Source organism: Pogoniulus pusillus, chromosome 22, assembly GCF_015220805.1.
Source record: "Pogoniulus pusillus isolate bPogPus1 chromosome 22, bPogPus1.pri, whole genome shotgun sequence".
NCBI classification, from domain to species: Eukaryota; Metazoa; Chordata; class Aves; order Piciformes; family Lybiidae; genus Pogoniulus; species Pogoniulus pusillus.
Window position 1 is genome coordinate 13,028,422 of NC_087285.1, and position 17,151 is coordinate 13,045,572.

General features: G+C 48.1%; 1 protein-coding gene across 1 annotated transcript in view; it reads right to left on the reverse strand.

Annotated features, from left to right (window-relative positions):
- HTR4 (5-hydroxytryptamine receptor 4) overlaps positions 1–12,725 on the reverse strand; it is a 120,557-nt gene extending 107,832 nt beyond the window's left edge. Inside the window, exon 1 of the mRNA XM_064161785.1 lies at positions 12,592–12,725. The gene's annotated coding sequence lies outside the window, so the exon portion shown is untranslated. The remainder of the gene's footprint in view (positions 1–12,591) is intronic.
- Between the last annotated feature and the right edge of the window lie 4,426 nt (positions 12,726–17,151).

The window sequence follows — 17,151 nt, forward strand, 5'->3', positions numbered from 1 at the left end:
CTGTGCTCACAGCAGACTTTATTCATGAAGTGATGTTCACAGCTCTGTTTAAAAAGAGGAAGATCTTGGCCAACAGAGTAGATACCATCTCGCTTTGCCATCACCATCACCCTGCTGCTTCTCCCTGCCTCAGCCAGTCTCTCTGCCACTTCACCATATCCCATCCCCATTGATAAAAACCTTCCTTATTGAAAGCAATAGATTGGGCATTTAATTTTCCCTTTGCGTGGCAGAAAATAACATCAGGTCTTGCTATGAATGATTCAGAAGCAAAGTTTCAGCTCACTCAGTACAAGTCACTGTCTAGGGCAGGAAAGGATGTGGCTGCTCCAAGTGCCAACTGAGAATAGCTCAACTTTTGTTATGCCAGTTACCACCCTGAAACGTGTTCACTCAAGGAATTCATGAGCAGCAATCAGCTGTTTTACTGCCTGCTTTTCATCACAGCTCATCAGAAATCAGGATACAGATAGGGAAAGGGCAGGGAAGAGAGAGTCTGAGATGTGATGAGAGAACTAATCCATCCTCTGGAAGAGGAACTGATTTTGCATCTTTTTTTTTCCTCCTGCTTATTTTAATGTAAATAAAGAATTAAGGAAGATTGCTGAAAATATGTCCATTCAGGCAGCAGCTGGATTTCCTGCTAATTGTTCTGGGGTGGGGAGGGAGTAGGCAAAGTGTTGGGCCAGTACAATAGGCAGCAAGTGGTGTGATTGGTGACTACCCAAAGCCTTGTGTCTGCACACATGTCACTAAGGATAGAAACTTGAGATGTGTTCTTATAAAATCCCCTCATTTAGTGAATGATGGTGAACATAAAAAGTATAATTCTGTCTCACAGGGAGAGACAGAAGTGGAAAGTCATTTATCATGGCATTTATTTTGGCTGCTCACGTAGTGCCCAGGCTCTGCCCCCCAGATTTTCCCTGCACCAGCCTCCTGCAGCCCCTCCTGCACTCCCCAGCCACCTGCTCATCCAGGGAGGCTGCATACAACCTGCCCTGGGACAGGAGCCTCTGAGGGCAAAATGAAGAATGGCTGTGCCGAAGTTCATCATGAAAAGGAGCAGCACAAATAAGATTAACCCTTGCCATGCACTAAGCCTTTGTTTCTTTGCCTCCCAGGTAGGTCTGGGTTCATGGGGAGGTGGAAGCTGCGAGGAAACATGTGCTGAATAAGCACCAAAAGGTATCTGGATACACCTCCTAGATGCATTCAAGAGGAAGGCAGGAGTAGCTCTGGGTGCAATGCACACTTCAAAAACACCCACAGCAACTGCCATTAAGTGCCTCTGTACAGGGAAGCAGGAAACACTGAACTGAGACAATCTCCTCCCCTGTTATCTGTAGCTTTGCTCTACTATATTTAACCAGGATTTCAATCCAAAGGAAGAAGATCCTAATGGAAACATGCATCCAAATGTTTCATCAACACCAGCTTAGCAGATCAAATAAAACCTCTGACCACTATCAAGTCAGCAGATCCAGTAAGCAAGCAGTTTTCCCCCATGAGCTTTCTTTGTGATCTTATTCACAAAAAACAACCCAGATTACACAGCAAACAGACTTTTCCCACAGGGAGTTTCCATTTGTCACTTAAAAGTCAAAAAAACACTACTGAGAAAATCTGCTAGGTCTGTTATTTAGTTGTTTCAGTTCTATATTTCTCTTCAGACAGACTGTCAAACAGATTCTTAGGCCATGCAAAGAAAAAATAGATTGAGAAAAGGGGTTGAGACCATGAGGAACCCTTCCTTTAGGCCAAGTATCAAAGAAATCCTAATTCACTTGTGCAAAAAGTACAGAAGGAGGTTTTTTACCTGCCTGGGTTTTTACCACCCAAGTGAGGCTCTTGGAGAGGGCTGGCGAGAGGAAAGCTGAAGAGACAAAGAACTTCCCCCCAAAAGCCTCCGCAAACAATGTGGATAATCCATCTCACTGTCATAGAAAGGTGGAAATGGTGTTGGCTCCACAGCAATCCCTACAAATTCTTTGGGATTTAAAATATAAATCCTTTTTCAGTGGTTGTTTCTCCATCTCTTATTTCCCTATGTGATGGTCTCACATTAAATAGGCTGGACAGAAACTCCTGGTGGAAAGCAACTTCTTGTGGCCAGCAGCCAGGGTAGACCTCTGCATGTGCAGGCTGCAACGAGGAGGAGGGAGAGCTGCAGAAGGCCTCCTGTGGACCTTTCCCCGTACCACAACCCTTTGGGGAGATGAATGCATCTTCACATCCCACCTCTTAACACCCTTCCTCAGACACACTGCAGTGACTGCCATCACTCCCAGGAGCACTTAGCATCCAGCCTTGTCTGCCATCACAGTGTGCTGAGGGCCAGGGCTATCACAATCCCACTGCAGGATACCTTCCCTGAAAGAGCAAGGAGCAAGGCTCAGGCAGTGGTGTGAAGCCAGGAAGCTGCACTGGCTGCTCCATGTGGTGCCAGCTCTGTTGTGTGGCATCCCATGCCTGATGCTGGTTTTGCCTGAGGTTTGAGCTTCAGGGAAGGATGATAATCAGCCTGCATGGTGTTTGCCACTCTTTGCAAGAGTCTTTGGGATGTTCTTCCTGCTGTTGCTTTTGGCCAGGATTTTTTTTAAGTCTTCATCAGCTAAAAATGTTTTCCTGTGCCAGGATTAGAGCTTTCAGTTTCTCTTGGGTTCCCTATTTTTGGATTGTTGATCTGGGCTCTTGTTGATTTTTTTTAATGTTTTTGTATATAAACATAAAGCTGTAATAATAAATGTCTGGGGACCCAAAGGGTAATGAAGGGTCAGATGTTTGCTAAAGAAGAGGGATGTGGCTGTGAAATAGAGAGGAACTGACTGGGAAACACTGCAGAGACAGCCATCCCAGAATACCTCACAGCTCATGTGTCAGGCAGTGATGCTAAGGGGGGAAGGCAGGGAGTTGATGGCATGCAGATAAAGGCAGGTGGGCCAAAGAGAGGCACTAAATCTGCTGCCACTGTTATCATTCTTGCTAATAATAAACAACAGAGTGTGCTCTCAGGGCACAGCCCTTCTCATCTGCAAAGTGCTCTGCAGCAGGAATGCTGCCAACTGGCAACCCTTCATCAGCTCCAAGCTCTTCCCTTGACATTCTGCCTGAGCAAGTCAGTCCTGGTGCAGTTCTGGCTCTGTAGCACTGCATACTCCTGTATGTGGGCTGTGCCCCTTCACAGCAACCACCCACCGAAGCAAGGGCTCCAAAATCCTCCCCAAGGGGGAGCGTCAGTGGAAGACAGGGAAAGACTGGGACCGTGTTGCATCGAATGCAAAAGGTGCAATTATGTAACTCGCCCAAGAACTACAAAGGAACCTGAAACAGAAAGTAGCTTTCAGAGCCCGTTGCAGTCCTCACCAAGCAAATGTCACCGCGCCCAGCGTGCAGGCTCAGCTCACAGTGATCACTGAACACATGCCCCATCACCCAGCTTGTGCTGCAAACAGGAGGAACCTGGACATGCGTGAGATGTCACCTGGGTCCTCAGTGCTGTCCTTTGGAAAAGACAATCCTAAAGCCTGTCCTGGAATTAAAAGCTCTTCCTCTAAAGCAGGATAAAGCAAAGCTGAAGACTCTTCTTTAAAGACAAAGCTGCCAACTCCTCCTTAAAGACAAAGTGGGCAGTCTTTTCCAAAACCCCAAGACTAAGCAGGGAAGTTAAACTTGGCATCATCTGTTACAGGCTACACTGCACCCTGTACACTTCTCCTCACAATGCTTTCAGCACCGCTGGCAAAAACATGTCCAGAAGCACTCTTCTGATCAGGACATTTTTACCCCGAGATAACTGAGAAAGCATGAGACATGCTAGAGGAGCTGCTGTGTGCCCAAGAGGAAAAGCTTCCCCTTCACAGGCCACCCTGAGGATCTATTCTACATCCCAGCATTTACACATCCCTCCAGGATGTCTCGGAGCTTTCTGCACATCCATACAGCAGCCCACACTCTTCACAACCTTCTCCCCACCTTTCATCCTTTGCCTTTTCCTAGAACTACTCAGCACTGCTCACACTTGTTCCAGAAAACCCCAGCAAATCAGAGCTCCTTTACCTTCTGCCTTCAGCACTTCTGCCCAGGAAGAACTAGCAATGGGAGACCCAGAGCAATCCAGACCCACGTCTGCACTGCCATAAATCTGCCTCTGTGAGGGACTAACTGTGCCTCTGGGACACCCACTGTTATTATAGTCCTAGCCATACTCTGCTATGACTAGCAGCTTCCTCTCCAGTAATTGATGCGAGCGCAGAAAGCACAGACACTGAAGAGCAAGGCTGGTGTGAATAGAAGAGTAGGGGGAGAGAAGATTAAGCATTCAGTCTTGTGCCACAGCAAGGCAAAAAACCTGTGGGGGTAGCTGCAAATAGTTCATGTTCAATAAAGCCCTGGGGTGGATTATTACACACAGCGAATCTGAATGATAAAATGCCAAAGCACTGGAAAGGTGGGCTTCAGGATGGACCACACTGTCAGCTGGTCTGCCTATTAGTTTCTATAATGTTCACAAAGGATTAGTTTTTTTAAGGCAGGAAAATGAGATTCCCAAGCAATGACCAACAATGGCAGGTGCTTGGTTTCCCTGGGAAGAAGTAACCAGACCTTTTTCAATGCAGAACACATTTCTGCTACCTCATGGTTGAGCTGAACTCCGTTTGCTCAGTCTCTTGCTTCGACTACAAGAATTCATCCCTGAACAGGCTTGCAGACACTTGAGATTTGTTCTTCACTTCTGCAGTTTATAAACCAGGCTGAAAACTTCCCAAGATTTGTCTTCTGGCAAAATCTGAAGGCACTGCCTGAGGGCTGGTATTAAGAGCTGAAATCCAATTTATTTGCCAAATGCTGGTTTCTTTCATTTACTATCTTGAAGGATAGTAGCCCAAATCAAAATCCACATGCAACCCCCTTGCTTCTGTCTAATCTTTCTCAGTATTAATGAAGTTTTCACCTCCTGGCTCCAAGATGCAGAATTTGCTCTTTCACTATCATTCCCCTGCCAACATTTGCTACCAGAGTTAATTCATTTGATGCCTTTCTTAGTTATTGTGATGCCCATCGTTCTGGTAATGAATGATACCAAGGAGCACACAGGGGTTTTCCTTGCCTTATCCCCTCAGCCTAAGATTCTTTCCTTTCTTAAAGGCAGCTCAAGTGCCTTTTGGGTCCCTATGACAATGTCAGCTTTAAAGCAAAACCAGACAATGTTCTGGCTCAGCAAAGTAAACCCTAGGGTCCCAGTGACTGTGACCTGTGGTCACAGCCTCATACCCATTGTAGGTCAATACAGTTTAAGAGAGAGCTGGGCAAGAACTGATGCTCTTGGGAGTCATGGAGAAAGGAGATATTCCCCACTGGAACACTTTGATATGTACAAAGGTGATGCAAAGAGAAATTGTCCCGGTGCATGCACAGCATTTAGGAGGGGCATTCCAGCAGCTGCCCAGGGAATGGCCTGGAAGATGGAGGACAGTCACAGCTACAGACACAAGACTGTCTCAGAGGTCAGTGATTTGCTTTAGTTACAGAAATACAGAACTGGAGTCTCTGCTCTGCCCTGGGTATCCTTGGCTGCCTCGGGCAAACTGCTTCACTTGGTTTCCTCCACTGCACAACAGCCTGCCCCTACTTCAAGGGACTGCTGCAAGTGTAAAGGCGAATTTGGCCAAAGTGCTGTGACACTGCAGGGGACAAGAAAGAAGAGAGCCAGGGACAAGACCTTACATGTAAGTCCTCACAGATATTAACACTCACTTTGCCCTGACTTGATGACAAAGTGTCACCTACAGGTCTCACACACCATGGTGCCTCAAGAAGAGCCCATCTCTATGCTCTCTTTTAGCAAATACTTCCTTCCAGTAATGGTTACACAATGGATCAGGGAAAACCTCCACTGAATGGGCAGAAATAAAGGCAATAGCCTTCCTCCTCCAATTTCCTACTTTCCTGGTTATTTTGTAATCATAATTGTCCAAGTTATGCTTGCTTGAGTTTATTAAATGTACATGGAAGTGCAGCTAGGGCTGGTTGTTTTCTCTCATCAGTTGTAATAGAAGGGATCTGATCAATAAGGTAACACAGCCAAGCAGGATGCACTGAAAATAAAGCACTTGTAAAAGGTATCTCTGCAATTGGTTTTTAATCAGCTGTGATTTTCCTGACTGGCAAGGCTCTTACACTTGTACCAGCAATGAGATGCTTACTTTGCACTTCTCTGACACATCCCTACAGTAAAAGGGTAGATTATTTAGCTTGGCTCCTACTGAAAGACTTTTCAAAGCTGCAGATAGGAATTTCCTGTGTCTTTGAGTGCAGGTCCACATGCACCATGACCTGAAAGTCAGATCCAAGAATAAAAGTAACTCCAGAATGGAAAGTGGATGAAGGCAAAGAGGAGTGGGGAAAGGGAACTCTATTTTCCACCTGCTACTGGCATCAAGCAACTGGTTCTTACATTCCCATACAGTGAGTCTCTCTGCCACAGATCCCTTCTCACTTTCACCAAACTCTCACTCACTCTCCTCAGAGGGCAGAGGGGAGACACCCAGACCCACAGGACTGCATATTACAACCAAATACAGCTCAAACAGGGCTCTTGCACATTTCAAGTGCCCCACGGTTTGTTGACTGTTTTTCCTCCTCAAAGAAAACCAAAACAAACATTTGCCTAGAATACTTTTCCCCTAGAAATCTCCTAAAATTAAGTGCCAGTGTCCCCTTTTCCTCTTCCTGCAGGTCCCTGCTCATCTTCTGCCAAGTAAATGGGACCCCACTTCCCAAGGTGTCCTGCTAATTCGAACAGCCGTGCTCAGAAAGCAAGGCACAATGCAGCATGCCAGGTCTCATCTCTCGCTGTACACACTCCTGGCACTGCACCAACCAGGAGAACACCATGTGTCTTCTCCCAGGAACAGTCCCAGGAAAGCAAAGAAGGGGTCAAACCACTGCCTGAAATCATTTCCTTTCATTCTGTTCTTCCAGGCAGTGTTATATGGGCTGCTGGATATACTCAGTCAAGTGAAGGTTTAAACAGTGTTTGGAAGGTGTTTGGTTGGGTTTTTTTCCCCTTCTATTATTATCAAATAAAACAACTTGTTTCTTTATTTTTTATTATTCCTCACCTGATACTTTGGAATTAATCCTGCAGACATTTCCCTAGCTACAGTTTGCCTTTCTTTTGTAGGTAGGAAAGCAGACAAGGCAATCAGCAAAGTCTTGTTCTGGCTTTAAAAATTCACAGATTAAATGAGTGATAACATTTCTGGCAGCTTCAGAGTGACCAAGATTTTTAGCTCTTTTTTGGAGTGTGTTTTCCCATGGACGAATCCCCTTTCACTGACACAAATCAGCACAGTGCCACAGCAGCCTGGAGTGTACCACCTCTACCATGGACACTGCTAGACTGCAGGCAAGCAGCTCAGGCTTTGCAGAACAGGTTTTCACACCTGGTCCTGCTGCTAATCATCAGCACTGGTTTACAGATGTCCTCTTTTCTCTCAGCATCCTTTCTAAAAGAATGAAGTAACAGCACAGCTGTCCTCGGTAGAGTGCACAGAGTAAAAAAGCACCAGGTTAAGACCAAGGTATTACTGTAATGACAATTTATGCTTCCTGATTACCTGGTCAACACTTTCTCCCACCTGGAAGTCTGGTGATAGCAGCAACAGATGGTACTTCTTGCCAGGAAGAAAGGGCATTTGGAGAAAAATCCCTATGCCAGAGTTTCATCTAATGCTCTATTTGCCTGTTATGACTCTACCATTTGAACCCAACAAGCGAATTGCACCTTACTTACAACCCCTGCTGTACCAGACAAAGGCAAGTCATGGCTCTGTAAAACCCAGATCGACAGTGAATAAGTAAACCCTCCTGTCTGCATCAGGAGACGAGAAAAATACTGCAGCATCACCAGCACAGCAGGTCAGGAAGCAGCTTTTTACCATTATCTTCTCACCCCAGTCTGGATACAGGGCTCAGGTGGGCTCTTGCTGCACCCCAGCACCACTGTGCCCTGTGCTCAGGGATGACTCTTACCCTGGAGAGCAACTGCCACACCACCACTCATCTCCACTAGTGCACAAACCACTGGTAAATGCTTCTCTAGCTATTTTCTCTAATTGTTCCCCTAATCACATAAAATTGTCAAAGTTCAATTTGTCTTCTAACAGAGTAATTTGCTTTCCCCCATGCATTGCTGGCCATGTGTCTCACTGCAAGCCATGTGTCTGCAGCCACACGAATGCATTAGGCTTGAGGAGGGGCCCAAATTAGATTATTTGTTCTAATAAAAATAAGTCTAATGGAATTACACAGCAAGAACAGATTAAAGTCAGCTGATTCAAAAAGACTAGTTATGGCTTCACGTTAGCTGAGAGAACAGGAATATGGCTCAGCCCTCTCCCATCTCCTGACCCACACATTAAAGCCCCTGTAGGAGGTAACCCACTCTGCAGCAGCTAAGGCAAAGGGTACAGCATGCTGACGACCATCAGCTTTTTGAGAACAAAGGCAGCCCCACAGAGAAATGCACCAGGGAGAACAGTGAACCCCAGGAAACTAAAGTGTAAGGGAAGTAAATGTGAAAGCCAAAAAGCACTTTCTTTCTCTTCCCCATAGACTCCACCGCAACAAGGTTCTTCATAGCTAAATGCAGCCTGCCCAGCTAGATGCCAGCAGGTCCATGTGCCCACCTGGCAGCAACCTCAGGTTGGCAGCTGGCCCTGTGCTAAATGTACATTTTGTCTTTCCTGTGGCTCTATTCTTACACACACACAGAGAAAATACACCAGTGTCAGTCCTCTGGAGTCCTGAAGAAACTGCCCTGCTTTCCTACCCTACATGTAATTCATGTATCATGAGAAAAGCTGCCACTTTGCTTTTTTCCTACCTCAGTGCAGAGGAGGAATGAGGTAAGACAGCCAAGGGCAAGTGTAGACCTGAAGATAGAAGACACACAAAAACCTTTTGTCCAGTCAGGCAAAACTTCTGGAGGTCAGTGCAGGCAAGTAAAACAAGGCTGCTTTGCTCCTCAGCATCCTCACAGTCAGCGTTCACAGAGCAAATCTCTGCTTCCTAGAGCAGTCAATTGAGTTTCCAGTGAAATTTCCATGCCACTTAATTTGGTGTACTGGCCATCCTAGGCTTGGAATTTTGTTTCAGAGACTACCTGAGGAACGAAGCGCAGGAAGGACAATATCAGAAGAGAGGACAAGCTCTCACTTGACACTCATCACTGCCTTTCTCAGCATCTGGGCTAGGGAGGCCCTAAGTGGATAAGTAATTAGTAGTCTTCCTGTACTCTTTAACTCTCAGGAGCTTAGTGGTTACTGTGCCCTAATACAAGAGGCTCTACCAGCCTGGCACACTCTCAAGCCAGATATTTAGCCACAGAATTCTCAGCGTTGATACCAGTGTGCACTGTGGTCCTTGTGCTTTTTCCTCCTGGCAGCTTAAATCAGCATGGTTTCTCAGGGAAATTATTGACATTGCTTCCATTTATGCAAGCTGGGCATCTGCATTTGAGAACCAAGCCAAGCATGGGGCAATCCTGCCCCGCTCCTGCACTCCTGCACACCAACAGCTGTTGGAAGGATGGCACTTTCCTGCTTTCACTCAAATGATAGCTTTGGTTTCAAACACAAACCCACAATGAGCATTTCCATATTGTGTAGTGTGACAGTTGGATCCATGCAAGGCAATATGTTGCCTCCTCACACCTTCTTGGCATACACACCATACCCTTTACTTGCTGCTCCTACAGTGTGGGGAACAGTAGGAAACATGATCAGTTCCCACAGAGGCCACCCATAAAGGTGCTCAGCTCCTTTCTCCATGCCAGTGCACCACAGCACCAGAATCCTGATTTCTGCTTGTCCTCCACTTAGCCCCCAGGCACTGCCTCCATCCCAGGAGCAGAGGAATGTGGAATGCAGGAGAGACCTGAGGTATCCTAAAAGGACATGTAGGTAATTCCCATTCCTCTTCTTCAGCACCCAGCTCACCATACACTGCCTGCAGTCCTCTGTCTCACATCAAGCTTTAACTCCCTTGCAATCATCTGGCAACCCTTTCAAATCTCCTAACAGCTCTCACCCAGAGAACTTAGACCCATACTGGCAGGCACCCTTGCCCGGAGGAGCACCTTGCTCTTTGTCCTGTCTGAGATTTCCTGGAGATAGGGACTACTTAGGAAAGGGGAGAAAACGTGAAAAACTTGAGGCATGCCAGCTGGCTGCAGAGGACAAGGAGGAGGAGGTGGGCAGAACCACTGATGACACTCACAGGAACACAGTTGGCGCAGAGGAGCTGCATGTACGATTTGGAGACTTCCTAGAGGGCTTTAATGAGCCAACAAGCACACTCAAGGTACTTGCTCCTCTTACTTTTAAATCAGTGTTTATAAAGTCCTGGGCAAAGTAAACTATTTCTGTCTATCCCCAGTAGGGGACTGTTTCAGGAAATCAGATAAACACACCTTAGTGTGCAAGCACTTACTATTTAAGCAAACACACAGGTTAATTCATGTGTTATTTTCCAGCAGGATTACTGGACAGTATTGACAGTGCTGAGGTCAGGCTGGGAGACGAGTAGCAGAGTATGTGAAGAGCTTTCCAGAAGAGAGAAAGCCTCCTTGCACATCACAGGAGTTCCCTATGCTGGTAAGAACACTGTGGGGAGCTGGGTCCCAGGACTCCATGTCTGGAGGGCAGGTGGATGCACCTGTGGCTTCCACACCCCAAAGAGTGGGACTACACAGACTGCTGCAAATTCCAGCTGTCTTCCTTGGAGACCAAATTCAGGCAGGCTCTCTCTCATCTGCTAATACAGAATCACAGAACTAACCAAGTTGGAAAATACCTCTGAGACCATCGAGCCCAATCTATCACCCAGCTCTTCTAATTAACTAAACCATGGCACTAAGTGCCTCATCCAGCCTCCTCTTAAATACCTCCATAGGATGGCACTGCTACCACCTCCCTGGGCAGCCTATTTCAATGTCAATCACTGTTTCTGTGGCGAACTTCTTCCTAACATCCAGCCTAAATCTGCCCTGACACAGTTTGAGACTGTGTCCTCTTGTTCTGTCCCTAGATGCCTGGGGGAAGAGACCAACTTCCACCTGGCTAAAACCTCCTTTCAGGTACTTGCAGAGAGCAATAAGGTCTCCCCTGAGCCTCCTCTTCTCCAGCCTGTAATCTCAAAAACCCTTGCCTTTCCCATCCCAATGAAAAACAGTCAACTGCTGTAATATGGGAGAGAGAAATCATTCTTCCTCAAAAATGCAGGGCAATATTCCCATTACAGAAAATATTTTGACAAGAAATGAAGTCATAATGACATCACACCCTTCAGAGCACAGCCCAAGCCAACTGCTGCTGCTGTCTGAGAGCTTAGGATAATGAACCAGGACCCAGCTCCTTCCTCACTCCCTTGCAGCAGTAGAAACTCACGGCTGTGCAACGTTTTAATTCCTCACCCTTCTATGCAGCTTCCACGAGGGAAGTTTGTTTTAAAGCTGGGAAAGATGCCCCGGGGATTGGAGGAAATGGCACTAGTTTTTCACTCTCAGACACAGCTCTGTCTCTCCTGGCGTCAGCTCCACAAACTGGATCCGCTCCCAGTACCTGAATCAAAGCACTTAGGAGCAGGGCTCCCGCTCACTTTTCTCGGCTTCAGACTGAGTGTGGGCCAGGTCAGTGATCAGCAGTGCCCAAGAGCTCAGCCTCACCCACCCGATCCTGGAACGGACAGAGTTGCGGGACAGTCCGTTCAAACCTAACAGGGAAAGCTTTATACCATGGACCTTGGGACATATGGACCCTGTCAGAGCACAAAGCTGCCCAAATGCCCCCAGCTTCATTCCTGGAACGGACCTTCCTTCAGCACTGTCACTCAAGCCAAGTTTCCTGCGGAGCCCGACGAGCCCCTCTGCCCGGCAGCCTCCTCCGGGTCAGCGTGCTCCTGCTCCGTCCCCGGCACAGACGTTTCTCGCCTTGCCGCGGACCACCACCGGCAATCCCCGCAGGTCTCTGAGCACCACTGGCTGCACAGGTGCGGCGGCACCGGCGGCACCGGCAGGCACACGTGTCGACAGCAAACACCAGTACAAAACCATTCTGCCCAGCCGGCTGTCCGTGCAATTACTCAGAAACCTCCCCTGCAGCTACCGCCACACAAGAAACTACACCGTGTCAAACCTGCGGGCACCTGCGGATGCCTACAAGAGCTTCAACTCAAACGCAGGGCAGGCTCCCCTCCACCGGCTGCCCGATCACCGTACTAGCCGGTCCCCACCGGCCGGGACAGGTGCCTTCCCCACAGGCGCAGCCCTGCAGTGGCCACAAGGCGAGTGAGGACAGAGAACCCCCGCACCAAGCCAGCCCAGAGCAGCTCCTTGGAGCCCGGGGCGCTGCGCGACCCCGAGCTCCCGGTGCAGCCAGGAGCGGTGCCCGCCGAGGTGCGCAGTGCCGCGGGCACTCCCGGAGCGCAGCCATCACCGGAGCCCCCAGCTCCCGCCGGCCCTCCCGGGTCACGGTGCGCCCCGCCCCGCCTCCCCTCTGGCCCGCCCCGAGAGTGCTGCTGCCTTACCATCGCCCTGCCGGTGCCCCGCGGCGCACGGCGCGGCTGCCCCAACGCAGCTCATCATCGCGGCTGCGGGGCCGGACTGGGCCGCCCGGGCCGGTCTCCGGTGCGGGGGGCGGCTGCGCTTTCCGCCCGCGGGGCTGCGGCGCTGCCTGCCGAGGCGCGGCTGTAGCGCAGGGCGCGCAGCCCCCGCCCCTAGCCCGCCCCGCCCCGGGAACAGAGGAGCTCTCCGGCCCCGCACGCCCTACCCGACCGGTGATCCCGGCCCGGCACGGACAAAAGTTGGGTCCGTCCCGCCGCGCTGCGCCCAGAGCAGGCGGAGGCTGCGGCTCTGCACGCCCTTCCCCAGGTGGAGTGCGGCTCTGCCCCCCGGAAAACGCATTCTTCAGCCGCCCCCGGAGCGCTCGCTGACATGGATCGGCCAAGTTTGAGCTGAGCACTTTGCGTAGGGCAGGTGTCCCTTGATCCTGGCAAAGACTTCCTGATGCTTCCTCTCCTTTCGCCTTTGAAAACCAACCTCAGAGATTTCTCTGTTTACGTTTGTCCGTTTCTGTGCCAGACAGCCGAAGGGAAGCAGAATGGCACTGCAAATGCGTTTGTCACTCAGTGTCAGCCTGGGTCCTTTATTAGACCTTTGGCAGCTGAAGATGTGGCCCAGTGACCCTTAACAAACTTCAATTTTGTCAGAATCGGACACCACAACCAATCCTGGGCACATCAAGGACGCCACAGTTTTCATCAGCTGAATCATCCTAATACCTATTGCAATATAGAACTAAGCATAAAAACAGGATCTGAGCAGTTTCAGGTGTGCTTATCTTCCGCATCTAGATCTGCATTTTGTGACTTGAGGGTTTCAAGCTACAGCACCTTCGTGCAGTTTCTCATTTGGAAAGTGCTTGTAAACATCCCGTATAAACATGAGGCTCAGCACTGGCAACGGCAGGGAGGATTTCTGACCAGACCTGTTCTGGATTCTTTTCCAATTGCCAGCACTTAGCTTTAGCTGCAGTTCCAGCGTCTAACTGGATTCTCACCATCACTGCTGCTCAGGTCTGCATGAGATTAGGGTCCTCTGTTCCCTCTGTGTATCCGTGCAGGCTCCATGCTGTGCCCTAAGAAATACATCTAATAGCCACTATTAGTATGGACAACTCACAAATCACAACCTAGCCTGCAGAGCAAGGGCCGTCAGCTTGGCCTCACTATCTTGATGTAACTTTTGGCTCCAAGAGGCTGAGCCTGTTGAGTGAGACCCACAGCATGGATTCAGGCAGACTGCTTTACTCATGCAATGCCTCTTGGGCTTTGTGTGTCACCCCAAGGGACATCACTGCAAACTCAGAGCAGAACTGCACTAGAACAAGGTGATCCAGAGTACACAAAAGTTCAGAGGAGTCCTTTACCTTCTCTTTAATGACAATTTATGTCCTTGCACTTGGAAAAAGCACATGTTTGATGGTGTGTAGACACAGGAGAAAACAGAGGACCTATCAAAGTGTTGCTTGCTGACAAGATAGATGAAGTTTAGAAAAGAAAAATCTGCTAAACACAACTTATTATCAATTTCTTTGATAGGACCCATCTGAGGGATTTTGGCAAAAGGTGTTTCAACTGATTTCTCAAACTCTTTGGCAGTACTTTCAGCCATTGCAGGCAAATGCCTTCCCAGGCTGCCTGGCCTCGTGCTTGTTGCATGCTTTTGTTCATCACTATAGTAACTGAAAGACAGATAAAGAATAACACTAAGAAAAGTAAAATTGGGATCAAAACCATGAAGAAACACCTTGTCATAGTTTGGATTTTCTCAGACTTGCAGCACTGAGGACAAAGTGGATGAGGCTGGTCTAAGCAGAGCTGAGATGGGTTCTTCTAAAACTGGAAGTTAAAGCATTCCTGAAACAATTATGCATTGCCTTCATTTTCTTCCCCGTTGTAGTAACTTGAGCTTTCTGGACAATTCCTCTAGCTTTAATACTAAATTTGTATGTACATGGCTTGGTGCCTGTTCATGGAGCAACCAGTTGTAGTTCTTCCTGACAAGATCTGAGTCCTCAGAGCAGCTGCTCACTTGCTTTCACTGTTTTTCTGAGTCAGGATCTCAAGCAACAGCTACTAATGAGCCTGACAGCATGTAAGGGAAAACATCAGAGTGTGGAGCTCCACGCCAAGCACATGCTGCAGTTTGCACGAGAGCAGGCAAACTGAAGTTAAACGGGTTTAAATGCTTCCCTGGATCAAAGTCTGGCAGCACTGCAGGGCAGGATTAAAGCTGCTCACCTGTAGCTGTCAAGTTGGAGAGTGACAGAAAAGAGAATTGACCAGTCCCCTTCCTGCTGGCACCGGGCAAACACCTGTCTCAGTCCTGCTGTGCTTGCAGCAGTTAGAGAGACATGCACATTGAAAATATGAATGCTGGGACACAGATTTGAAACTTGCACTCAGAGAAGGGTCCTGACCTTTTCAGCCCTTGTCTCCTTGGCCTCATTGGTTAGAGACAGGGGTAAACCACACTGGGCTGATAGGAGTTCACTTGTGTCCTGATGGAGAACAGGGCAGCGATCCCAGTCCACATCCACTCAGTGCACCAGCACCAAGTTCCAGTTCCACTGCCTCTGCCAATCAATTCCTTACCTCCTGGCCTTTTGGTGTGCTTGTATCACCAATATTTGGAGGACAGTAATATGCTACTTGAGTAGCAGCTGTATACATAGCCATCTCTCCATACAGGCAGAATCCACAGCAGCAAAGTGTTTTGCTGTCTGCAGAGTGCACTGGGTGGATCAAGAGCCAAGGGCAGCCATTTGCAGAAGCTGGAACAAAATGGAACCCCTTGTACAAAGATTCCTGAGTGTGTGCAGTGCCTGAGCAGAGTGAGGTTACCTGCTGCTGCTCCTCAGCAGTCCTGCTCTCAGGCTCTTCCCACATTCTTTGCTTTACCAGGTGCAACCCATGAAATGAGGAATGGATTTTGATGCATGAAGGTGGCAGAGTGCAAGACTCTTCCATCATTAGGCATCTCTGAACCTCAATGCTGTCATCAGTTTGGATCATATTCTATCACACATTTTAATGCAGATTCCCCTCCAGGATTACCAAAGGCTTTATTCAGCCTGAATGGAATGCCTACAAAAATTTAATTACATTTTGAAAAGGAAAAATTGGAAAGGATGAGAGAGGGAGATAAGGCAACGACTTTTTCTTCTCCCCCCCACCTCCTCCTTTTTTCGTTCTGTAACAATAATAAAGCCAAAGACCTACTTGAGAAAAAAAGTGGCTGAGTGATTCATCGGGACTGAATCACAGTCACTATGCAGTGGAATTCACTGCCTTCGCTTCTGCAGTAGTAACTCCGACGCTGCTTTAGATCACTGGCTGTGCCTTCAGACACAGATGCAAGGCAGGGAGAGAGTGAGGTAAAACCAGCTTAACAGAAAGGCTTTTAGGCGTGCGCAGCAAGTTCACTTTGAACACAGAATGGTGGCCTTGGCCCAATTGTGTGGGATGCATTTTATTCAAAAGAGAGTCTAAATAAATTAAGTTTCTTGGGGTTATACCTGCCACTAGATCATACAGTCCTCCCACTCTGCTGGAAATTCTGTCTTTGCATTCCATTTTAAATGCAAGCTTCCCTGCCCTTGCTGGGAGGTTACCTCTGAAGTAAGCACCCTGCCTGGGCCACAGCTTCTGTTGGTACCCAGGCCTTAGCTGAAAAGATTCATTTCTCAGTGGTTTGGATCCTAGTTCATTCTGCAAGGGAAAGCATTGTGAAGAGGTGAGGCAGGAGGAAAATTCTGGTCTACAGTCTGATTTACAGCATCAGCTGATTTGGTGCTCATCTTTACTTAGAATTATGTCTCACACTTGTCACCACATCCTTCCTTCACATTATTCATTCAGCCCAGGGAGCACTCTGAATGCTACAGCATTGACAGGCATCTGGGTTTGCTGTCTCACTAGAACAGTGCTCAGCCTAAGCTAAGGTGGGAAGCAGTTCAAAACTGAAGCTATCGGTGACGAGGGTCACACCAGTGACACCCGAACAAGCAGGCCTTTGAATAATCAAATTCTGACATCTGTGGTATGAAGTCTCACTGCAGAGCACTTTGGTTTAGTCACCATACTTTACCTGTAACACTTACCTGGATATGTGAATCTAGAGTCAAATTTAAGGCAAGTCTGACTTTCAGCTTTAAAGGACAACATTTGTATTCCTTTTTAACAGTTTAACTGTCACTGTTCATAATGCAGACATTGTTAATTCAGGTTTCACCTGAGGGTCACAGAATTCTTTTTCAAGCATTGAAATCCCCTCTCTGAGTGACTCTCTGTGGTATTTTTTATCTCAGGACCATATAAGAAACCAAACCAAGAGGCAACCATGTCAGCACCAGCCAGACAGTTAGAGCTGGAGTAGGGCCAGGCTGCTGCTGGTGGGACAGGAGGTTCTCTCAGAGAGCAGAGCAGCCCCTCCACCACAGGTGGCTTGACCTGCCTTGTGCAAAAGCCTCTTTCTTCATCAACTACACAGCTCCAACTTTTAAATGAACATAGATACAGAAGACC